At 41.0% G+C, this 25,630-nt stretch overlaps 1 pseudogene; it reads left to right on the top strand.

Annotated features, from left to right (window-relative positions):
* Nucleotides 1-2,497: 2,497 nt before the first annotated feature.
* The window catches only part of LOC133449174 (contactin-3-like), a 57,041-nt pseudogene continuing 33,908 nt past the window's right edge, over nucleotides 2,498-25,630 (top strand).

Consider the following 25,630-nt stretch of genomic DNA (forward strand, 5'->3'; position numbering starts at 1 on the left):
TTTTCTTTCGCCATAATTAAGGAATTGTTGTGTTTATTTCATGCATCTGAGCTCATTCATTTGTGGCCAGGAAAGGACAAAGACAGGCCATTACTTAACGGGTTGGACGCTGTGGACGAGTGGAGCACTGAGGCCAACTCCACCTCCTAAAACCACCTGCTCTAACAAAGATGTAGAGACACGGTTGACAAGTGTGCTTTTGTACAGTGTATCTGTGCTGTTTTGACAGATATATGGCAGACATTTAACATCTCAGGAAAGTGGCAACTTTAAATGATGTTTCCATTAAATCATATGAATAATTGTCCTGCCATTGTAGATTTTAATATATTAGCTTCAAAATGTATTCATTTATTTAAATGTATCTGATGGAATTTACCAGTTAAATCTTCTTGACCTCAAATACATATTTGCTTTTATAAGGTTTTCAGTGGATCTGATTGTGTTTGCATATATACTGTATGATGTGCATCCGAGCTGAAAGGAGCGGGGCAGGCCAGGGTTGTCTTACCTGCTGATGTGGCCCCTTATCAACACAGACAGCAGTCACAACTGCATCAGCAGCTGAGGCACACAGCTCGCTGAGGCCAGGGAGATACTGTGAAACTCTAGCGTCTCACTGCTGCAATTTGCATTTCTGGCTGCACTCCATTTAAATGTCATAATTGGGGTGGACATGGGTAAGATTAGAATAAGGTGACCCCGAGGTTATTTCTGAATTATTTTATTAATCATACTTTGATCAAAGTGTTAAGAGAGCACAGAGCGCATGAAGACAGCAAGTGCTATCTGACAAAGAAAAACTATCAGCGTAGTTTATTAATAACGTCCTTCACAGGAACGTGTCCTTTGTTAGCAATTTCAGGCTGAAACTTTAACTGCAGCATCGCTTTGCTGTAGATCAGGAAATAAATAAGTAAATAATGGTGGTGTAAATATTCATTTTTCAGTTTCCAAGTAGATGAATAAATATTTCAGATCTTAACGATGACCACTAATAGCAACTTTTGCACACTTATGGCGCTTTTACACTAGTAGATACTTTTTCTGTATCTATTCTGCTGAGGTTCTAAGCGTGCTGAGTCGGCTGCATCTGACGTCATCATACTACAGGCCACCGATTGGTCGGGGGGCGGGGCCGTCAGACGTTTGAGGCGGAAATCAGATGTTCATAAACCTGGTGAGAGATCTAGACAGGCGATAAGGAACGACAAGATCTACCAGGCGCTCGGTCACTTCTCAGCTGCTCGCGACTCCAGCTGACTTTCATCAGCGACGAACAAAATAAAAAAAAAAAAAGCGTTGCCGCTTGAAGCTTCTTTCTCTCTCATTTTTTAACTTGATATCGAACACAAGTCACAGACCAAGCAGCACATTTTTCATCTCCTCCAGGTTCTACATCTTTAGTGTTGTTGTGTTCTCCGTTTAGATCACACAGTCAAATACGTCACAGCAGCTTCGCTCCAATCCCGCCTTCTTCTCATCTGGATGTCTAAAAATAAACGAGGACAAGGCGAGACGAGGCGTGGCGAGTCGTGCTGAGTAGGTACTAGTATAAAAGCGCCATTATTTTCAGCTTGCAATTTGAGTCAGCTTGCCATTATGATCATTAAAAATGTGATTAAAAAATGGGGCTGAAGAAGATGGATATGTTATCAATATTGCAGAACTTAGTGAGTCCATGTCCAAAAATCAGAGTATACTTTTGAGCATGACAGGTCCATAAAGTCCTCCAACTCTCAGGAGCTTGTTCTTTCTTTTGTTGCATGATTAAATACAAGCGATCCTCTTAAACAGCAGAGCTGCACGTGGCAGAGGACGTTTTACATTGCTGCTTTTTATATGTGACTCCAGTTTGAAACCACAATACCACAGGTTTTTCTGCTTCTTGTTTTAATTTTGGGGTCAACATAACTAAAGCACGGCACTTTGTTTGTTGCCTAGGTGTTTTCTAGGGTTAAGGTTTAGCTGTTTAGTTGCAGTGTTTTACTTGAAACTTTGCTCTAAGCTTAGTTCATGGCCTCCTGATCTGTGGAGATGGGTTGTTAAAGACTGCTTTTATTCATTAGGATTTCCCCAGACAAATCCTTTACTCCTATTTTTCCAGCAGTCCAGCAGTTTTTGGAGAGCTTAACACTGCTTGTCAGGCTGGCTGTGCACATCTGTTGATACATCTTTTTTTTTTCCTTGACTTGTTCCTTGGAGATAGCTACAGTATGCATAAATATCAGCTCCCCCAGTATCAGCTGCAGCCTGGGATTTATGCTCTGCTTATTTGGTTGAATTAATTATTAATGACTCACTGATTTTCCAAAAGCTTCAACCTTTTTTTTTTTCCTTTCCCAGAAGACTTGATGCAGAACATATCTCCCCGTGTCCACAGCACTCACACGCCCTCTTTTTCTTCTAGTGCCAAACGAATCAGCATTTGCCCAGAAAGCATTAACCACTGTCTGGAAGCTGGGATTGGAAGAGGGGGAATCTTTGACCTTGGAAAATGAAGATGTTGTTGCCATTGGAACTGTTAATCCTTCTGTCACTCAAAAAGTGCCTTGCTGGTGAGATATCAAGACGAGTCATCTTTTATGACACACCTGATATGCATATATCTTTGCATCTTTCACATGTTGGCTTATCATTTCATTACAAGTAGCATAGGAACCTCAAAAGTTATCGTAGTTATTAGCTTTGACATCTGCGCTGAGTCTACTCCCCTGTTTGAAAAGACAATGTGCAATACACCAGATATCTTATTTCAGTTTAGCTGTGAAAGGCTTGACCGAGCATTCGAGCTCCACAAGGTAAGATGTGAATCTGAGAAAGGACTGTCTTTGGTGTTGCAAAAAGAATTGTTGCAGAATCAACAAAATTAACAAAAATATTGGCTTAATTATTGCAGTTATTAAATTTAACCAGAGTTTAAGGCTTCCAGATGTTCTTTTACCTCTTTAGACTGCACCACAATTAAATAGGATGGTAAAACTTCCATCTGAAACGAGACATACGGCCAAGCACTCACTGTTCAATATACGTCTCCCTGTTTTATTATGCAATTTTCTTGCTTTATATCCAGCTGGTGCCACTTACACCAAATGTGTACAAGCACTGTAAAAATCCACACAAATCTTTTTTCTTAACACTCACTTATGCTGATGTGCTTTTTTCTTGGAGATAAAAGTCAAATGACGTCAGGCCTTAGTTTCCTAATACCTGCATGAATTACAGCAAAGACATTAAATTTTCACTCAAAGGTCTCATCTTACATCTGGCTGTGCAGCTTGTGCACCCTGGAGATTTACTGACAGTCACATTTGAGGGATATACTGTTTACTCTACTTAAGCCAACCGCTTAGGAGTCTTCAGATAAATACACTGAAATATAAACAGCATATGGAGTATGGGCTGCTGTTACTTATGCTTCCATTTCCACTGATTTAGGATTTAATCTTAATTCAGCATTTTCACTGGGCTTTACTTTCTCAACAGCCTTTGCAGACCTCATGCAGAGGATTGTGCAGATGGAAATCCAACGTACACATCGGTACTGGACATGCTGGACCTGCACTGAGCTCATATATGTGTGTCTTCATACATTAACATGAAGTGTAATTTCTATGAACTATACGTGTGGTCACATGCACCAGTGGTCAGTCTACTCAGGAGACCTGCTATCAAACACAAAACAGAAAGTAACATTATTTCCAAGTAAAATAGCCCACCTATTAGGGGTTGGTTAATTCCTTTCATTTAAAGGACACCGCAGCCAGGAAAGGATATGAAGCACCTCCCTCAGAGGAGGAAACCAGGCCCTTCCCTGAGGCAAAGACTCCCACTCTCATTAGGAGGATGATGATGATGTGGGAGTGAATGTTCTTTGTCCCACTCAAGGTTAGGAACTTTTATTTTTAAAAATAAAAGAAAGGGGGACCTGGATAGCTCAGTGGGTTGAGAAGGTGCCATTTGTAGAGGCTATAGTCCCCCAACCCCTTCCTGTCTACCTACTTTCTAAATAAACTAGTGCCACAAAAACCTTTAAAGAAAGAAAAGATCATTGTATCAAGTGAAATAGGGGGAACAAAATTGAAAGAGCAGTGTTGGCTTGTATATGATACATGCTGTCAGGTGGAGAGGGAGGTGGGCACTGCTGCGTGTCGTGTGAGTGTTATCCACCAAACAAATGTTGGATTTCACAGCAGTAATTAGAGCACCGTCAGTTAATTACTCCTATGTATTGATATTTTGTCTGGAGCCAACCAAATCAACAAGCTCCACCGAGCACATGCTCAGGCAACATGCATGTAGACAACTGCCTTTTACCTTCTGTACTAATTAAAGTCAAAGAAGACCACTACTTTGATTATTCAAGCTCCCGTGTAAATAACCCAACAAAGTTATCCTACTTGTAGTAAAAGTATGATACAAGGAAGCATCACTGTATTACAGCCGGGTCACTTGTCCATCGTTACTAGAATTTACCCTTTGTCAAGCCTGTCAATCCTCCCGTCCACTCCCATTGTAAAAACAGGGTTTTACATACTTTATTTCTAATAAATGTACCAAAGTCAAATCAACAGCAACTAGAAATAGTAAAAAGGAAGACTTCAGGTACCATGTAGTGATTTTACAAAACCAAGGTTTTTGGCGAAAACAAGATCTTTTGATTAGTTTAGCTAATAGCATGGTGGAAGGTTGAACTGCGAGTGTGGCCGACCACATAGCTTTATCCAAAGCAGACTTTTTTAGTACATTACCGTTGGTTTTAGGTAGAGGATGAAAGGTATTCCTGTGATTCTCTTTGGGTGGGGGGTGTCACTTTTACAAGTGCCCTGAACACACTGCTTAACCATTTTAAGATAAATAAATAAAACACTTTTGCGGTTGTAGCTATGGGTTGTAACTTGCTGCCGAGCTGACTTTGTTTTGGTAGTATGGATCGGATTTCTGCCCGTTTGGGGATAAAAATATGCAGCTCCCTCACTACACTGTGTAGAAGTGTTCCTTTTACTAATACAAAATAAAAATAATCCAGTAATTTAAATTTTGATACAAGGCAAGTCAAATCCATGCCATTTCAATTGATGTTAACGAGAGAGACGTCATTTTAATCCAAACGCATATTCTGCCCCAGATGTAGCAATGGAGAATGATTTTTCCGATTGGTCAGTCGGGGACCAATCAGAAGGCTCACACAGGGTCAATTGTGGAAGAGAGAGAGAGAGAGGTGAGTGTGGATTAGTTATTTTACAACTGTCTGCATATACAGTATGTTAGTGGTTAGTACCATGATTTGGTAAAATTCATGACACATATATATGCATTTAAATCTTGCAGCAGATGTTAGTTTTCTTAAAGTGGCTGGATGTGTTTCATAGTGTGTGTTTCCTTCACCGGTCCTCTTTGACAGTGGGATCTAACATAGTCTTATAACATTTGAATTTCATATTTTGACGGAATAAAATCAGTGATTTGAGATTGATAAGACCAGACAGTGATAGGTGCAGTGTTTGTCTTATGGGAACGCTCATTTGGCAGCTCTTACACCTCCCAGCATTCTTTAGTATGTCTCCAAAGTTTTTGCTTATCTACATTTGCAATTTTGCACATGCTTGCTGGGATTTTTAATGTGATTCTATCTTTTTCAACTCACTGTATCTGTGAAGTGGCATCCATATGCATCTTAGCAGACATTCCCTGAAGCTGCTTCAGAGCACTTTTGGTTGGAGCCTAGAAATCCCTAAAGATACTCGCTGTTGTTCTGGAACATGAACTTTCTCTCCACTCTCAGCTCCTGTTCACTCTGGAACAGGTTTTCTTTCAGAACTTCCTGCTTATTTACTTGGTTGGCCAGACTGCGCAGCCTTGGAATAGTTCTGGGAATCTCAAGCGTACATCACACTGCATAAGTTATGAGGGCAGGGTAACCCTGTGGACATTGAAAGTTTTAGAAAGTTTTTTTTTATCAATCTTATTGATAATATCTACTCTTTAGATCTCACTAAGGTTTTTTTTGTCCTAATATGCAGTAAAACTTTCACCAAAATCTCACACAGTGTTTGTGAGCCTTTTGATTAACATAAAATGATTTAAAAGGGTATTTTTAGTTCATCAACTAAGTGTAAAGTTGAATGTTTGTTTATTTGAATTTCACTCTAGAATATAAACTAGTAAAAATGACATGTCAGACAACAACAATAAAGTTTGAAACACTTTATTGTAACACATATTTGGCTTTGCATTTAGGCTCCATTCAAGCAAAGTTTATCAGGCTTACACATAAATACAGGCGTGTAGGACTAACCCCCCCTTTTAAATCCGAGCCCACAGGTGGAAAACAGGTGTAGGTGGGATTGAGAGGAAGCTAGGTTGAGGCATTCGAAGGCATCAAAGAATGCATACTTCTTGCTCCTTAAGTAGGTCAAGGAACAAATTGAGTAATTGGAACGGACCATTCAGAGGGGTCATATCATTTAATGTTAATACTTTATGCAATTTTTAAATTTAAATGAGGCCAAACATATTAAGGAGCTTAATGGAGCCACTTATTAAGCTTTTGTTCAGATTTTCGGAGGAAAAATCAAAAAAAATTGGAGAACAACTTAATAACTAATTAGGTAAACTGGTAACAGGTCAGAAACATTTCAGAGAATCTCTGTAAAAATTGTAAAAATTCACCAATCTGCGACAAACTGCATCAAAAAGGAAATAATTCCTCAGCATAAAGTTGTAAGACTCTGAAGATCCCACCATCTGCCAAGGTCGTGGCTGAAGGTCACGACTAAAGGCTTGTGGTCCTCGGCCCCAGGCTGCATTAAAAACAGGCATGGTTCTCCCCTAGGGAGAATACGCTTTGTCCTCCTCAAATCTAGCTGATATTTTCCATGAAATCAAAATGTCTCAGTTTCAACATCTGATATGTTTAAATTTTATTGTACACATCACTCCAGCTTTTTGGGGGAATTACGTTTGTAGTTATTATCTCTTCTTTATCAGGATCTGATTAACACCGGATGTTGATGTTGTAACTACATTTCTGTAGTTTCTTAGGTAAACATAGTTTCCTGGTAGTTTTTCTCCTGACACAGAGAATGCCCGCCATGGTCCCGTCTTCACCCAAGAGCCCAGTGACAGTGTTTTCCTGATGAGCACAGGTGATGAGTTGGTGTTTATTAACTGCAAGGCTAAAGAAAACCCACCGCCACATTACAGATATGCACTTTAAAGGGCCCTCAAAGATCTACGATATCATATGCAGTGTTTGTTCTGCAAATACTTTTCATATTCTCATCCTGGGATAGTTTCTACATTGTTTTACATATTCAACTGTTTCCATCACAGCACTGATGATATTTCGTAACTTGGTTGTAAAGTGTCAGTAAAAGCAATTACTACATCTACAGGTGGAAAGTGGATGGGAGAGATATAAACCCAGACTCAGATCTAAATTACAGCCTTGTAGAGGGAAATATGCTGATCAGTAACCCTCGTTTCATCAATCACGGAGGAGAATATCAGTGCATCGCCACCAACACATTTGGGACTGTTGTCAGCCTGGAGACAAAAGTGCAGTTTGCATGTGAGTAAATTCTCTTTTATTTTTTCCTTATTTTTGAATTTTGTTACAGGCATGAAGGTGCCCTTTCTTTTCATCCTAAATTGATGAGATTAAATGTAACTCAAAACAATGCAACACATTAACTAAGGTCTGCAGTCAGTGGTTATTGCTATTGACTGAATGATTGATTATTGGTTTCATTTGTTCATGAAGTATCACCCCAATAGTGAAAATCCAGCATTTGTGCCAGGAGTAGAACATTTTGATAACACAGAATAGTCGCAGTTTCTTATGAAGGAATGGTAAATACTGTACAGTCCTCAATAAATAAAATCAAAAGTATAAACGCCTGGACCTTCCACCCTCCATCTGTGGTAGGAGGCCAGAGTATCCAGAGAAAATCCACCAAAATAACACATTTATACACGCACGCACGCACGCACGTATGTATGTATGTATGTATATTTAATAGATTCAACAAGGTACTGGAAACATTCTTCCTCACAGAGTTTGGTCCATATTGACACGATAGCATCATGCAGTTGCTGCAGATTTGTCGGCTGCACATCCATGATGCGAATCTCTCGTTCCACAACATCCCAAAGGTGTTTGATGTTTTTATAGCGGCAGATCTGCAACCACACTCAATTGTTGAAAACACAGGTTTAAACACACAAGTTTTATATTTAGTGTAATTTGATAATATTTTATGTATCGGAGAACTTGGTAATACATTTAAGCAGTATTTTATTTTTTATTCCATGTTTTTTTATAAGAAAATGGATAAACCATTGTTTGCAAAAGTTGAAAATTAAATGAAAAGTATTTTTTAGGTTATGTGTTTTTTTCCCTGAATGTACCGAAAATGAACCGAACCATGACCTCAAAACCGAGGTACATACCGAACCGTGATTGTGTACCATTACACCCCTTATATCTAACTTAAATAGGCTACTGTCGGTTGATGTCAATATTTTGACATCAACCGACAGTAGAAAACATGTCAATCTTCTCCTGATACCATGACAAAAAGACAGTAGGTGCATTTTCATCAGCTGGAGTTCTGGTTGAAACCACAAGACAGGAACCTCTAATGAGGCCAACGCGCTCCTCAGCCTATTCAGCTGTTTCCATGTAACACCACACATGAACCCCTGACCAACCAAATAACACTGCTGACCACCTGATGGCAGGAAGTATATTCAAGTGTATTGGTTTTCACAGTTTTCAAAATGGCCAAAGGTCTAAAATGGCACCAAGAAAAAGAATGCAGCAAAAGAAGAAAGAGAAGAAAAACAAGTAATTATGGAAGGGACAGACAGTTTCTTGTGTTTATTTAAAGGAGCTTGAGGCTCCTTTTAAGAAATGAGACTCTCTAGCGCCACCCTTCACCATGACGGCCGTCGGGGGTACTGCAGCCAACAGTGAAGCCGGTACGGGAGAACGGGGAGAACGAACGCACATGCAGCGTCATGTGACGTCACATCCACAGCCCAGCGCGGGAAATTTGGGCCCGAATTGCAGCACATTTTGCAGCACACAGCCTGTTCGCTTCATCTGACATCTGATATTACTAGAAAACATAAAACGTATACGAATTTTTCTCATAAATCCTGCCTCAATCCGGCCTCAAGCTCCTTTAACATACATCATGGTGGTAGTGATTAAGATTAAAAGGAAAAAAACCCACTGGACCTCTTCATTGACATACTACGCCGATGAGGACTGAACTGACCCATTGGTCCATCTATCGTATTTTCAGTAATCTCCAACACCATCAAGTGTACTCGGAGAAAAATGTCTTTGGTCCACATGGTTCAAATGAGTTGTGTTTTACGTGATTTGTGTTCATGTGAGAGGACCGAATGTAATTTAGGTATTCAGGTAGTTCTTCTAAGCCAATCGGAGTACCTCTGCAAATTTTCAGCCCTGGAAAGGCCCCTAAATCCGACTTGCAGGGCAGTTCCTAGTAACGGAGACACACATACAGTAAAAGATCCAGCTCCTGAGAAACTACCTGAAACCTCTCTTATGGAAATGCAATTCATGGTAAGCTCAACAATGCAGTGCTAGCAGTGCTAGCAGTGCTACCACTTTCTTTTTCTGCACCAAAGGCTTTCCCCCGCTGCTTCTTTATCTGTCTCCTCTTAGTGCTTATCCTCTCGATCTCTAAGCTGCCTTCTGGACTTTCTTGTAACTTCTCCCATTGCTCCCTTCAGACCGTTCTTTGCCAGAGTTGTAAACTATGTCACTCATCCTTTCAAGTTTCTCCACCGCCGTACGAACCGGTTGTTCCAAAGCATTATAGATCCCCGTTGAGTGTTTCTCATTCTTTTATTTCTGCAATTTTTGGGACAGTTCACCCCAGGTCTGCGCCCTTTTATCTTTTTCTCCAGTGGAAGTCTTTGTGGTTGTGCAGGCATTTTAGTGCTTAGTCCTCCCCCCTCAGTTACGAAGGCACTGGTGCGCTGTGAACTATGGTGTGCTTCACTCGACTACTTTGACCTGTGCAACAGCCGTGTTCCTCTTTCTTTAAACATCCTTTTCACCCCGAGCTGGTTTTCAAGCCCATCATTGATGTTAGTTTTGCCCAACTGCAGCTGCACGCCTGAATCTTGTTATGTTGCTGCTGGGACTGCCCTGCTCCGCCTGTCTGTAATAAAAAATCAAAGCAAAACGACAACATTTAAATTCAATTGAAAATACTTGTGTTGTGTTTTAGCTAGATAAATGGATCTTGAATTTAGTTGAAAGATGCTGAAAGAAATGATAAACTCAACTTACCTCCCCATCACCTGGCTGGGGAGGAAGAGTGGACCTCCCTCACAGCAAAGTATTAGTCATACAGGAAAACTGTGATTTTTCTTAAACATGGTGAGGAAAATGGGAATATGTGTGCCCAATGTATTCATATTTGACTCTTTTTAAGGCTACAGTTAAAGCAGGATATGGGGATGTGAAAATGGGAAAAAGCAGCAAAATATAACATAAGACACGATTTCACCTGTAAGTTGTTTATTTGTTGCTTAGTGATACTTGTTGCAGAGAAAGCTATGGTTAGCAATGTTCATGCCTTTTCTTTCCTTCCATCATCTTTTCAGCTGATGCATTTCTTTCAGTTTTCAACTGTAATTTTTCATTCATTCACTGAATCCACTACTTGATAATTACTTGATAATTTGCATAGAAATAATGTGGATTCAGCTTGCTGGTGGAGGTGGAGGTCTCAACTATGTCCTCATGGCCTCAAAGTGTGTTTAAAGTTATACAAAGTTATATAGTAATATAAAACATTTTTCTACAGAGGCTGAAATTGTTGTTGATATTGAAGGAACAGTATTACCTTGGCTTGAGTCTCTCTCACTCACACACGCTCATGCACACATAGATAATGATCAGGGCTGCACATAAGTGGGCCGCCAGAGCGCATGCGCCGTCAAAATCCACAGTGCGCTGTCAATCTTGTGCTGCGAAGCGCTTTTGCGTACCAACAGCTGGGGCTCATATTATTGGTTGTGGCCAGACCAGAATACTAATATTAAAAAATCTATTGCAAGAGCTTTTCCCCAGAACTGCCACTCAAAGTTGGTACTGGCCAATCACAGCGCGTCCTTACTCCCCCTCCATGCTCGTTGCGGCGGTGGGTTGGGCAGGAAGAGATGGAAGGATCTATCATCACAAGCAGCTTTACTGAACAAACCCCGACACGTCTCGTCAAAATGTCCAAGAAGCAAGCACCATTAAGTAATTATTTAGCCGTTCCACCACCACCAACTACAAAGAGACGCCAAACTGAACCACTACCCGAATCGAACAGAAAACGTGTGTTCGCCGAGAAGTGGCTGCATGATGTTACGCGGCGACACGTACCGTCCGTTCGCGTTCCCGCGTATCCTACCCCGTAAGCTCTGCGTTGGTGCAACGCGGAACCATAAATCAGCCAGTGTCTGTCACTGCGTGCAGCAGTTTCCTACACCAGCAAGACGCTGCTCTCTGATTATGGCTCACAGTTTATGAAAACCCCAAATAAAAATAAATTAGAATATTTTATGAAATCAATAAACAATTCCATCATCAAAATTATAACAAATAAAGGTTCAACATATCTTGCTTTGCATGTAATGAGACTAGGTAATATATTAGTTTCACCTTTTAAGTTGAATTATTGAAATAGATTAAATTTTACACCATATTCTAGTTGAATTATTGAAATAAATTAACTTTTATACCATATTCTAGTTGAATTATTGAAATAAGTTAACTTTTACACCAAATTCTAGTTGAATTATTGAAATAAGTTAACTTTTACACCAAATTCTAGTTGAAGTATTGAAATAAGTTAACTTTTACACCATATTCTTCACCTGTAGCAATATTCTACACCTTGGCTGATGTGGACATACATAGCATAGGAGGCTATTTCAGCTGCTATATGGTTGTCTGTCTGTACAGTCATGACAGTTCAATGCTATTAAAGAACACATTTTTATGCAGTTTAGAAGTTTTGGGGCTTTTTTTTGGCTTCTGCGCTGTTGATATCGGGGCGTCCTTTATTTCTATTTCTGAAAGTTGGGAACCCTAGGTGCAAAATATGCCGTGAGCATCCCAATCTGGCCGATAAAAACTGTAACTTTTATACTGACTCTACAGACTAACACACACCATAATTTGTTAATTCATCTTTATAAGTGAATAAATATCGTTTTGCCTATAACTTATTCCTGCATCCCTCTTTTATCGATCCGGCGAGACGGGTCACCGCGTTTTTGGAGCCCCAAGTCACATATCCAGGGGCTCCTCTGAGCACCAGACCAAAATAGTTATGTGCAGCCCTGATAATGATCCAAACACACAACTGGAACTTTGCTCCTATCTGCATCCTGTTGGAGAAGATCTGCAACCGTCATGAGAAGAACCCTCCAAACCTCAGACAGTCTCATTAGTTTGTTATTTTAATCATTCTGTTGAATGATTAGATGACTTGATAAATGATGAATTACAAATAATGACTTTTACCTTTTTCAGTGACTATTTTAAGTTTTTATTGGATGTCCGCCAACATATGTGTGCACATTCTACAAGTAAGTACACACTAGTACAGTTTCAGAAACGGCAAATGCCACAAAAACACTGCTCTCCTCTCTGTCTACCTGTATGTCTGTCTGTCTGTCTGTCTTCATGTCTGTCTGTCTGTCTCACGCATAGTTACAAATTTGAGCGGTACCAGACACCTTGTTGTCGGTAGAAAATGAAGTTCCTTATTTTCCAAAGTTGTTAAATAATGTTATCAGACAGGAAATGTCATATCGTCCTTCGCTGCGTCTTGAACAAGGAACAATGAATCACCCCTTTTTATCGACCTTCTCAGTCTGGTAAAATAGAAAAATGTAGAGTACGTCAACACGTACTGTACATCTGAACCTCAGCATTGATTCAAGAATGAGAGAGACAAAGAAAAGAAACACAATTTTCACTTCAACACTGAAAAGGAAATCCGTGCAGCGCTGTTGAGCAACAACGTCTTCTCTGGATGTTCACATGCTGCCTTGTGTATGTGTATATTCAACAGTAGCAGTGTAGCAGCTGTCCTGGGACAGGTGGGATTTTAATCAGCGGAGCTCTGGTTTAACCAGTGCTGATATTTTCTTGATCCCTCCTGAGACCTGCTGGTATTTCTAAAACTTTGGAATTGATGCGTCTCCCCATTTATTTTCTTGTGCAGCACCTAATTAAAGGTGAGGCTCATCCCTCAGAGGCTCAGCTGCTGCATGCTTTGCCCGGTCGCTTGCAGGTGCAGGGATATTGCGAGGGTTTTCATGTCCTGGATATTTCCTTTGAGTAGTTGTTACAGCCTGACCAAAATTATTTTTCTGTCACATCTAACAGTTCTGCAGAACTTCAGCAGGAAGCCAAGAAACACAGTGTTGGTGAGAGGCGGTCAAGCCGTGGTTTTGCTCTGTGGCCCCCCTCCCTATAACGGAGGTACGGCGCTCGCGTTGTAACTCTTCCTCATTGTCTGGTATGCTTTCACACTCCTGCTTGCCTCAGCAAGTTTTATTGTTCCTCAATCTGCTGCTTATTATCTCCCTGCAACACTTCTGAGACTCTTTTGTTTTTATGCTCTCCCTTTCCCTTCAGCTGCTGCTGTTCTTTTCATACTCTGACAGACTGTTTTCCACTCACTTCGCCTTATCTGCCAGGCAGGGCACTTTTTATGATCAGCCACCCAGACCCTGCATCTACAGTTCACAGACTCGCAATTCTTAACCTCGAGTTCACTTTTCTCACCCATATGATCTGTGAGCAGGCTGTCATCCATAAAGTGTCCACAGCTCCACATCCCCACCTTTCATTTCTTTCCTTTTCTTTTTTTTTCTCCTATGGCTGTGGGCAGGTTATCTGCTGGGTAATAAAGACTGCTGGTGGTTGATGTGGCAGTGGGAATGTTTAATCCCGTGGCACAGCTGTGAGTCGACACGTGTCTGCTTGCTGCTGATTAGCAGGCCCTGAACGTGATTGAAACTCCTGCAAGCTAGTCTGAAGCCCCAGCACAATTTCATGCCAGTGCCTGAGCCAGGAGAGGTGTCTATACTCTAGTTATAACCCACCAAACTCCCCCTGCTGCCCTTTAAATACTGCCATCTCTTTATTTTCCCCCTTTACAAGGAGCAGAGTCACACATTTGATGGGATTTGCACGATATTACTATTCCAGCTTGAGGTACTTTAACATAGAAAGAGGCTCTCCTTTTATTTTTTTTTACATAAAGCCTTTTTTCAAAGTAAGTTTAAATCTGTAATGTAGTGTTTTGTGAAATCAACATTGGAACCTCATGAAACAAGGAATTATCTGAAGCTTTTCTGAGCAATCAATACATAAATAGCATTGAATGAAGTGTACTGCGAGTTAAACTCTGAGGACGTTGGATTAATGCCTGCAAGTCCTCTGTTGCTGTGAGACTGCAGCTCTTTAACAGATCCTGTCTCTGATAGTCTCTAATCATGAAAGGTCTGTCAGTTCCTGTCCTGTCTTTCCGTGTAATGATTTTAATTCACAGTTTTCCCTCAAGGAAGTGAGTGGAACTTTTGAGTGTCTGCCATGTCAAAAGGACCGACTGCAGATTGCCGTTTTAAGAATGCAGGAGGGCGGCACTAATAACTGAGTTAATTCTCCAGTTCCTGCAGACTTCTCTCATCTGTATCGCTCTTCTCTTTCTCCTCTTGCATGTGTGATATTGTGCTGTTCTCATCTTCATTCTTATTTATCCTGTTCATCTGTCCTTATAAAAGTGACAGTCAGAAATGTACTTTTCAATATATATTTTATTCCTTAAGGTGTATTTAAAAAGTGAAAAGGGCTAGAAAGAAAAGAAAGGTGTAGAGTTACCGGCTAGGGGGAAAAAAACAACAAAAATCAAATGTCAGTGAATTCAACACAAGCAAGCTGATAACAGCTGTGCTTGAAAAAAACACTTCAATCAAAAAGACTTTATTGTTTATCGATTTCCCGCTGGGGATGACTAAACAATGAAGACATCGAAAAAACGAGCCCACATGTTCCAGACAATGTAACCTTCCTCCAGGAAGGTGTGCCGGTGCTCATTGGATGGAGCCGTGAATGTTCCAGTGTCCAGCTGCATTTCCAGGCTGGTTAACGGCCGAGCACGATACCTGTTGGTTCAGTCTTGTGTGACATACTGCCTCAAATATGAGTGAGAAGAAATATAATTTTCTTATTTTAAATGAGCCGTGTGTAATAAATGGCCAAAACTGGTACTGCAGTCACTTTCAAAATATTGTTGAGCGGCGTGTACCCTCCCCCTCCTCCCCCCGACCAGAGGTTGCCAGGTAGGCTGCAGAATGCAGATATGCAGAATGCACCGTACGTGCGCGTCGTATGCTCTGCGTTGGTGTAACGCAGAACCATAAATCAGCCTTAAGTTTTGGAAAGCTAGACATTTTTTCATCCAACACGTTTGTAGCGGCTGCTGCGATAATTAGAGCCGAGCTGGCAACCCGGATGCCGAAACAATACTGACTTGGTGATTGGTATTGCTTGGTGGAGCTTCAGAAACAATACTGACTTGGTGATTGGGAGATAGGTGGAGGGTGGAGCTTCAGAAACAATACTGACTTGGTGATTGGGAGATAGGTGGAGGGTGGAGCTTCAGAAACAATACTGACTTGGTGATTGGGAGATAGGTGGAGGGTGGAGCTTCAGAAACAATACTGACTTGGTGATTGGGAGATAGGTGGAGGGTGGAGCTTCAGGCCAAAACAAAAAATGACAACATAAACATCAGTTGAGGGCTGCAACTCCTTTTTAAACTGGAATATCCTGGCTGGAGTGCTGTTGTCAGGGACATAAGTATTTGTAATGAACATGATTTTTAAATGTCTGTTGACATATCGGGGTCATTTTATGATTTGTTTTATTATTGCTCTTACATACGGCTCCTTTAAGAACTGATAGTACATTCATGTTCAATTCAGTTTTATTTATATAGGGTCTATTACAACAGAAGTTGTGTTTAGCCGCTTTCCGGAGACCCAGAACATGACCCCCGTGTTCCCATATTGATACATGTTCCAAAGAGGAGTCTGTTCTGTTCTTGATGGTATGCCTTGAAAATGGAAATTGTAAGATAAAAAAATAAAACCACAGAATCAAAACAATAAATGGAGCCCTCGAGCACTGTTAACAAAACCAATTAAAATCTGGCTCCTTGTTTTACCAGGTGATCCATCTGTTCATACTAATACGTTTTCCTTTGGTGGCCAATAAACTCATTCAAAGCCTCGTCTTCTAAAACCAGGTACTTTCCTGAACAACTCCAACCTGTCCTCTGAATCTTTATATTTCTCTGCTTCTGGAATAACTACAGGAGCGAAGAAGATTCACTATTGCATCGTCAGTGTCACGTCTATGGAAGTCTGCTGTCCTGCTTCTAACCTGGCCCGTCCCTCTGTGCCGGTTTACCTTGGGAGACCCTTGCATGGGCATGCACTTATTTCACGTCTTTCTCCCCTGTCATTTGGGAACTGTCTGCAAAGTTATGTCCCCTTAATGTATCAGTATGCACGATTCATTTTTGCAGAGATCAAATATTCCTGGACTCTCAACGGACAACGAAGCCCCTTCCAACAGGACCCACGTCGCTTCATCTCTCAGAAGACAGGAAACCTGTACATTGACAAAGTTGAGGCCTCAGATGCAGGGAACTATACATGTGCAATGAGAAACTTGATGACCAATTCCACAGTGTTTAGCTCTCCAACCCCTGTGGTGGTGCGCAGGGATGGTAAGCATCCTCAGTCCACTTTCTGGTTATTTTGTTCACTGAACTGACTCGCACATTCCTAGGCAGAGTGAGCTGAGGAGATAACTGACTTGCCTCGAGTGTGACACTGTTTTTGCTTTCCCTTCCAAGCAAAAAATGTCAGAGCTATAAGGGGTTATGTATTCATGAAAATGTTTTTATCTGCATAAAGACATAAATCTACACAGCCAGAACACATGTAGATTCACGCACAGTAAGGAGCTTGAAAGTCATGCAAAGCCCCATCACCATTTAAGATTTGCACTGAAGCAGATAATCTGTAGTCTATTATGGTGTTGTACCTGGCAGTACTTGTTCTCAGTCTCTCTGCACCAGGCCTCTTGCATCCAGTGAGAATTACTGAGTAGCCATGTCCTCGTTTTGACTTTTGTGATTTGCTTTTGTCCTGCATACAGGAGTGATGGGGGAATATGAGCCGAAGATTGAGGTCCGGTTCCCTGACAACCTCCATGTGTCTGAAGGAGCTTCGGTGAGGCTGGAATGCTTTGCCTTAGGAAAGTAAGTGTCAAACACAACATGGTGCATTGTGGGATTCATGACACCAAGTCAGCTGTCAAACAAACAAACCCCAGCAACAGTGCTTGGGGTCAGTGTGACCGTTTGTGTGTTGCCCGTTCAGTCCTGTGCCTTCCATCTTGTGGAGAAGAGCTGATGGAAATCCACTCCCTGGCAAGATTAAGATCAACTCCACTGGGGTTCTGCAGATTCCTTATTTTCACCCAGAAGACGCTGGTGTGTATGAGTGTGTTGCTGACAACAGAGGAGGACGAAATGTTGCCAGAGGGCACCTGATATTCCAGAGTAAGGGACATTCTAACATTTCATGTGTTGCCGTTCCTGTTTAGTTGAAGCAAATATTGACAGTACTTCTGTTTCCCACTCTCTTCCTGTTTGCAAATGAACCATATTTCAGCTGTATGCTTTGATGAGGGATGTTCTTGTCAGGGTGTAATCACCCTCTTATGCTATTTCAACTGTTATCTTTGGTAATCCTGATGTGAGATATCTCCTCCTACATATTGTTTTTAAAACCGTGCCTTAAACTGAAAATGAGATCACTTATGTGTATGGACAATCCAATCACCTCCACAGAATCAACTAGTTGTTTATGTTACAGCAAAGAACTGCCATCCCTGAGTAATCCGTTTCCATGAGGCTAGGCGAGGAACATTTCCCGCACAAAGGCATAATGATGATAGAAACAGAACTCAAGGAGTTTCTCATCTGCATGTGTTAAGAAAGACCTACAACATTTGATTTTTAAGGTATCAAGTTTGGCATCTGTAATGGAAAAACAGGAAGCCGTAAATGATTGATGACACAAACTGTATTATGCAAGGCAAGACACATTTGTTGTAAAAATAGAGACGGTGCCCAGAAGCCCTACTGAATGAAGTCAGACCATACCATTTAACAGTGTAAGACATTAAAACCTCAAGTCATGAATTCAAAAGAGATCAGTCGGGCACGAACTAAGAAATTTAAATCCAAGGTGGTAAAAAAATGAGGCTTCACTCAAAGATAAAAGGTCTCCAGTACTGTGGTTCAGAGTAACTAATCACTCAGACGTGACTCACAGAGTCAGACCCTAAGCAGGGGACAGAGTTTGAGATGGACACGTTTTAAGTGACTAGTTTATTCCACTCCTTTCATAAACAATGGCTGAAGGTTAATAGGATTTTTTTACAATGAAAATGAAACAAAGTTACATTTGTTTCTATACAAATGAATACATGTCGACGGCATAAAATGAACTCACCTCTTACTCACGAGTGCAAATACAGTACAGAACAATATGCATCTCCACTGTTTCGATTTAGCAGAACGTTAATCTGTCTGCATTGTGATTTTAATGGGTTTATGTTACTCTTTAAGGGAAATTACATGTTTTATATTTGTTATTGGCAGGAAAAGAGCAGCAGCATCTTACAATCTAGAAAAAAATATCTGAATCATTTGGAGTTATTGGCTTTGAATTGTGCATTATTTACCATAAAATCTGTGTCTCAATTACAATTCATATTCAATTCAAAAAGACATATAAACTCCCAAAGGGAAATTAATTAAAACAGACAATTTGCTTCCCCCAATAACACTATTAAAATACTAATTTCTCATGTTGGTCCTGGAGGAACAAAAGAGTGAAGCCAAAAAACTAAACAATTTAACAAAAACTAATTGTAGACTGGTTTTGGAGTCTTAAGTAATGAGTTTGAAGGTGGGGTTTAATATTTTTCATTTGCTGTTCTGAAACATTTCTGATGAAGCCTCTGTTGATATGGACCACGTCTCACTAGATCTCTGAAGATAGATGATCAAGAGAAGGTGATCTGCATGGGGCTGGAGAGGAATTCAGAGTGAATTTACATGGTGTAAGCATCCATCAGTCCGTAGTTAGACAAGCTGTCTATACACGAGGGTCCTCTCTGGACTGATGAAACAAAAGTTTAATTGATCAGATAGATAGAAACTTTAAATCTCAGTACTCGGCAGCTTCATAAATATAAGGAAGTATCATAGAGCAGGGGTTCTTAACCTTTCTGACCTTGGGGCCCAATTTTTTCAGTACAGAGTGGCCCGGGGCCCATTAAATATAAACACTGTATAGCAGGGGTATTCAACTAAAACTTTAAGAGGTCCATTTAGAGAAAATGTACTCAAGCGAAGGTCCAGAACATCATAATATATATATATATGTGTATGTGTGTGTGTATATATATGTGTGTGTGTATATATTCAAGTAGCCTCATAGTTGTATCAAAATCTGCATCTGACTGTTATATCAAAAAAGTACATATTTGCCAATTAACATGTTTAACTTGAATTAAACATATTTTTTTCTCTTAAAAATAAAGTAGATTTTATTTTATTTTTCAAATGCTATCTTATTTTATTTCTCTACCAGCAGTTTGAATTTCCCCTTTTCTTTGTTAATTGTCTCAACACATTTTTATACTAAATTAATATAAACACATCTTAACAATTTAACAGTTTTGCAGTTTTTCTTTCTTCCCCTCTTATAATCTTATGCCCCCACTTTCTGTTGTTCAGTGAGAGAACTGAGCTCTAATTTCTCCTGTCAGGACTTTAAATCTGGGCTGGATGGTGTCAGGTTCTCATATGCATGTGGAGGTGCTCATTGATGAGCCTGAAACGATATTTAGTTTTAATTATGTTCACTGTGGAGAAAGCTGCTTCACAGCTGTATCTGGACCCAAACATGGGCAGGATGTTTTAAGATGGTCAGTTTATTTTTCTGTGACTTCAGTTCAGACTTGAGTGGATATGTTTGATGAAAAACTTTGTGTTTTGTTTCAGTGGCGTTTCACTTTCGCACTTTGAACGCCACGGTCTCTGAACGTATGAGACACTGGTTTTGTCCCAGTGTGAAGACTGAACAGGATGAATTTGTCCATTCCGGGTTGCATATTTAAAAATACAGCGAGGACAAAACTTAGTTTGATTTTACTTTAAGTTATTTACATTAATAAGTTGTCAAGACTCAGTGTGTCGGGTTCATCCGAGCCTGATCAGCTGCACAGCCCTCACCGCAGCTCTCTGGTCGCGCTGCAGCAGTTACTTTCCGATGCTTTTTCGAAAGCCCGAACAGTCCAGTCCGGCAGACACGACAGCCCACGCATCTACATCTACCATCCTTCAGCAGTAACGACGGAGCCCACCGCCCGAGCGGCAGCCTCAGCCGACCTCCCCGGCCGCGGGGACGCGCCGGGATAAATGATCACGCCGCGCTCGCTTGCTCTGGGCGTAGACCCAATTAATCGATCCCTGATCCTGGCGGATCTAAACCTACTCTGTGCAAAATGAAGGATTTTCTCTGTAAAGACACACCATTTCTCTTACTATTACACGTACAGCTAGCTGAGTGTCTTCTTCTCCTCATTTGGTTGGGAGTTGCTATGCAGTCCCGCGGCCCTCGCGGCCCACACGTACAAAACTGAATTTTTTTTGGCGGCCCACTAGATGGCGCTCGCGGCCCAAGTGTGGGCCGCGGCCCTATGGTTAAGAATCACTGTCATAGAGGACCAGAAACAGGTTAGTTAAGCATTCAGGAGTTACAGCGGTAGAGTGCAAAGCAAAGCAATACGGTCTCGTGCAGCGAGATAAGGATATGCAATATGAGTCTGAAGCTGAATGTGGATTTGATCAGGATCCTTCCGGCCACCAGCTGAAGAATTGCAAGGCAAGGCAAGTGTATTTGTATAGCACAATTCAACAAAAAGGTGATTCAAAGTGCTTTACAGTCTTATGGCCAGAGACTGCAGCCTGTTGCTGAGCATGAAGACTGGATTATCAGCTGGTTTAGGTACCAAGAGGATCCTTCTGGATCTCTGTCCTGAACTGGACCAGCTGCTCCGGTTCGGACCAACATGATGCTTTCAGCTGGAGCTGCTGACAGGTCGGACATCTCTCAGTCGCCATGACGACCGTATGGGACGAGTACTGGAGATTAAAGCCAGATCCTAAAACATCCCATAAATGAGTCTGAACAGACAAACAAAATATTTTGCGAAGAACCGGTTCTCTAAAGTTGTCATTTTAAAATAAAACTAATGTTGGTTGATATGAACTGATATGACTCAGCAAAATATGAATAACGTTTTTATTGAATGTTTAGGCTACTTTCAGAGTCTGATATCGAGTCGGCTACAGGTGCTGCAGGACTATAGAAAGTGTTTCTCTGGTGATGGACCGGGATCTAGACCGGTCTCTACTCCTGCGGCTTCAACACTCCGAGTAACAGCGACTTTGTTTTTTATTTCTCACGTTTGCACCTTAATAATCATGTTGGCAACAACATTATACTAATCAGTGGTGACCGCGAACATCCACAATACGAACTATGAGACTCACACTCTACACGTACATTGGGCCTCATCCGTTAGTATATAATACGTGTGACAATAAAGCAGAACGAGGAGCCGTTTTTCATCCCACCAACTTAAGTTATGGTGTTGGTTCTTAAAATACAGACAAGAAAAAAAGAGTGTAATGATGAACTAATGCTAAATGTTAATATTCACAAACCCTTATGAACATAATAAAACCACAACTCTTCACGGAACGCAACACAAAACACAAAGCAATGTGGTCAACACAACAACAGCACGTTACTGTTTTCTTTTACAGCTTAAATTGGAAGAAATGCCCGCAAATAAATTTTTCCAGGCCTCCAGCTCATGGCCAATGTTTTTTGTTTTGTTATTTGTTTTACTTGTTTTTGCAAGTTCCTTGTTAAGCTTGAATTATGGTTCTGCGTCAAATCGACGCCGTGCCTACGCCGTCGCCGTGACGTCGTCGTGAACCCTTCGGACTTCTCCGTCACTCCATTTCGCTGCGGTGCAATACCCCCCGTGACCGCTAATTCGCGATCTTTTCCTGAATGGCTTATTACTTTTTCACAGTGAATCAAAGAGATAAGGACAACTATTGGGCAAAAATGGGCGTGTCTTTGGGCGTAAGTCTTTTCCAGGGTCTGTCTCTCTGCCACTGATCAGGAGTTCAATGAATGGCACAAACATCATGTGCTGGAGAGATCTTTGTGATTTTAGCCACGTTATACCCTTGACTACTTACCATTTTTGTTGGGAAAATAATTCCCACATTCACCAACATATCCGCAGGGATAATGCCAGTGTTAAATGAAAATGGTAATTTAAGGAACTAAAGCTCCATTTTTACAAACACCTATGAAATAATCTCTTGTAAACTAATGGTACATATTTATATTATAATCTAAAGAGAATTTAAATATTACAATTAAAGCTATTTTGACTTAAAAAGCGTAACATTTTGGTGAAGAGCAGAACTATCTGAGGGAGCCTTATTTAAGTTCAGCTCATCTTCTAATATACACACTGTCATCCCATTCCCTTTCTACTATGATCCAGGTGCAGGGCTGCCAGCAAGCTCTGTAAAACCTCTTTAAATGGTCCAAACGGGGGCGGCATGTCTGCTTTGCAATCAGCCAATGACAGCTAATGTAATTCCACAATTTTATTACTTGCAGTTTTGTGGCTGTTGCAGCCGCCATTAAGTTTAAATCACTAAGTCTGCAGAGTAAACTGCCTCAGAGTATCCATATGCCTGACCACAGGTTTATGGGACGTTTTTCTTCTTTTTTTTCATTATTGCTGGCCAGTAAATGATTAAACCAGCCCCTCGTCTTCCCTTCTCCCACATTGGAGTTACTGAAATTCTGTCAGCTTATAAAAGCCCTCCTCTCAGTTGTGGAGTGGAATGTGGAATCAATTGTCTGAATTTATAAACACCTTTCTCTTTTTTTTCCTCTTTCCATTCATAATTACTTCATCAGAAGATGTAAAAAATGTTATAGTCTAACTTTATGGGTAAAAACATTTTGTTTCTGAGCTGCTCGGTGGTACAGTGGGTTAAGCAAGCGGCTCATATACTGGGGCTACAGTCCTCCTGCAGCGGTCGCAGGTTTGAATCCCGGCCTACTCTGATTTCTTGCTAAATCTATGAGTACAGTCGATTGCACAACAGCTCTTTCCCATTTTAGATGTTTTCCAGTTGCTCAAACTGAAAGTCTATGCTGCCACTCACTCTTTCTGCCACTCAGTCTTTCTGCCACTCAGTGGGGCGAAACCCGCTGTGAAGTCGTATCTGTGACGTCATGCGCATTCCCTCTATTACACTTTTTCACAAAGAAAAAAAAAAAATTAAAAACTCAAAAAGGTGTGTGTGTGTCTGTGTCTGTGTCTGTGTCTGTGTGTGTGTGTGTGTGTGTGTGTGCGTGCGCGTGCACATGCGTGTGCGTGTGTGCGTGTGTGCGTGTGTGTGTGTGTGTGTGCGTGTGTGCGTGTGTGCGTGTGTGCGTGTGTGTGTGTGTGTGCGTGTGTGTGTGTGGAGAGGGGGGGGGGACAGTGTTCTCAACTCTCCTACTCCTCCACAGGATATATGCACTACAGTTTTTGCCAACGCTGTTAGATTGTGTCTTTCTTGCAGATGTTGAACATCTCCACTGGGTCCAGACACTGAAAGATGCTCATATGGCAATTGACGCTAACCTGCAGTGGGAATGCAAAGCCATTGGTAAGCCTAGACCTGTGTACAGATGGTTCAAGAATGGTCAGCTGCTAACAGCAAAGGTAAGGAAGAAATTGTAAGATTGATTTTTTTTCATTGATTCATAACATGACACACAACAATCTGTTTTATAAAAGCAAAATCGTAAGCATGTTTATTCCAGGAGAGGGTCCATGTTGAAGCTGGAAGACTGACCATATTGAAGATTACTTTATCAGACTCAGGCTGATACCTGATACCTCAGGGTGAACCTCTGAGAGACACTGAGCGGTAGGTACTGAATGCAGTGCACTACACCAGACTGATGCATCCCTTACTCAGACATGATGGTAATTATGTCCTTTTCACGATGACTTTGGAGGACAGTCTCCTATCAACAAATGCAGTATTATGAAGCTCTTGTGCAATGTTACTTTTTTGTACACTTGAAGCACAACAAACTACAACATCATAAAATGCTTTGGACCAAAAATGATAACCTCTGTTTTATCTGAATTTAGAAGCAAAACATTTCTGGAAATCCAGTCCTTGATGTCCCTAAGACATACCTAAATTTTAACTAACGGTTCTGTTTCATCCGGCTTCATAGACACATAGAGCTGCGTATCATCAGCATAGCAATGAAAATATATGCCGTGATTCTGCATTATACTTCCCAATGGTTGCATGTATAATCTCCTTTACTAATCCCAAAATCTCCTTTTGTGTATTTTAAAAAGGTAATTAAAGGAGCATGAGGCTCCTTTTAAGAAATGAGACTCTCTAACGCCACCCTTCGCCGTGACGGCTGTCGGGGGTACTGCAGCCAACAGTGAAGCCGGCACGGGAGAACGGGGAGAACGCGCATGCAGCGTCATGTGACGTCACATCCTCAGGACAGCGCGGGAAATTCTGAGTCCGAATTGCAGCACATTTTGCAGCACACAGCCTGTTCAAGGCAGCAGAGAGATACACTAGAGGGCTCATCCTTTTTGGTTTGGAACGCTTCATCTGACATTATTACTAGAAAACTAAAACGTATACGAATTTTTTTCATAAATCCTGCCTCAAGCTCCTTTAACCTAGGACTCAGCTCAATAACCCTTAGTAAGAATAAAATAATAACCATTGAACAATATGAAAGTAATGAAAATAGGACTACAAAAAAGTAAAATGATGAAAAAAAGTGTCAACCTCCACACTTGTAGATCTACTCATACTGACTCCGAATCGCTATCTTCTTCTACACAAAAAATAACAACCCAAAACGCTGATGCTCGTCAACAGATCTCACTCCTGAAGGCTTATTTATCAGCTTCACAGAGAGTTATTGCACTGAATAAAATCCCATGTCTATAACTTGCGTTCTGGATTTGCATAAGTGCATGGAAAAAAACGACGGTACAGAACAAGAAACAAGGAAACCAGCCGGGCGCCACTGTGTGAATGCAGACCCTGCTGGTGAGAAATAGTAACTACATCATAAATGATACTATGGCTTTTTAGAGAAAGCATTTTCACTGGAAGCAAAATATGCCTCCTGGTCACTCTGATGATGTAGACAAGCCGAGACTTGCATAAGCAATTACCCTCAGCTCACCATCTTGCTCTCGATAAAGAGCTGCTCAAGGCCCATGCAGGATGGTGACAGTGTGCAAGACATATGGCTTCCTTGGGGTAGCAAAGCCCCA

Source organism: Cololabis saira, chromosome 8 (assembly GCF_033807715.1).
Source record: "Cololabis saira isolate AMF1-May2022 chromosome 8, fColSai1.1, whole genome shotgun sequence".
Taxonomy (NCBI): domain Eukaryota; kingdom Metazoa; phylum Chordata; class Actinopteri; order Beloniformes; family Belonidae; genus Cololabis; species Cololabis saira.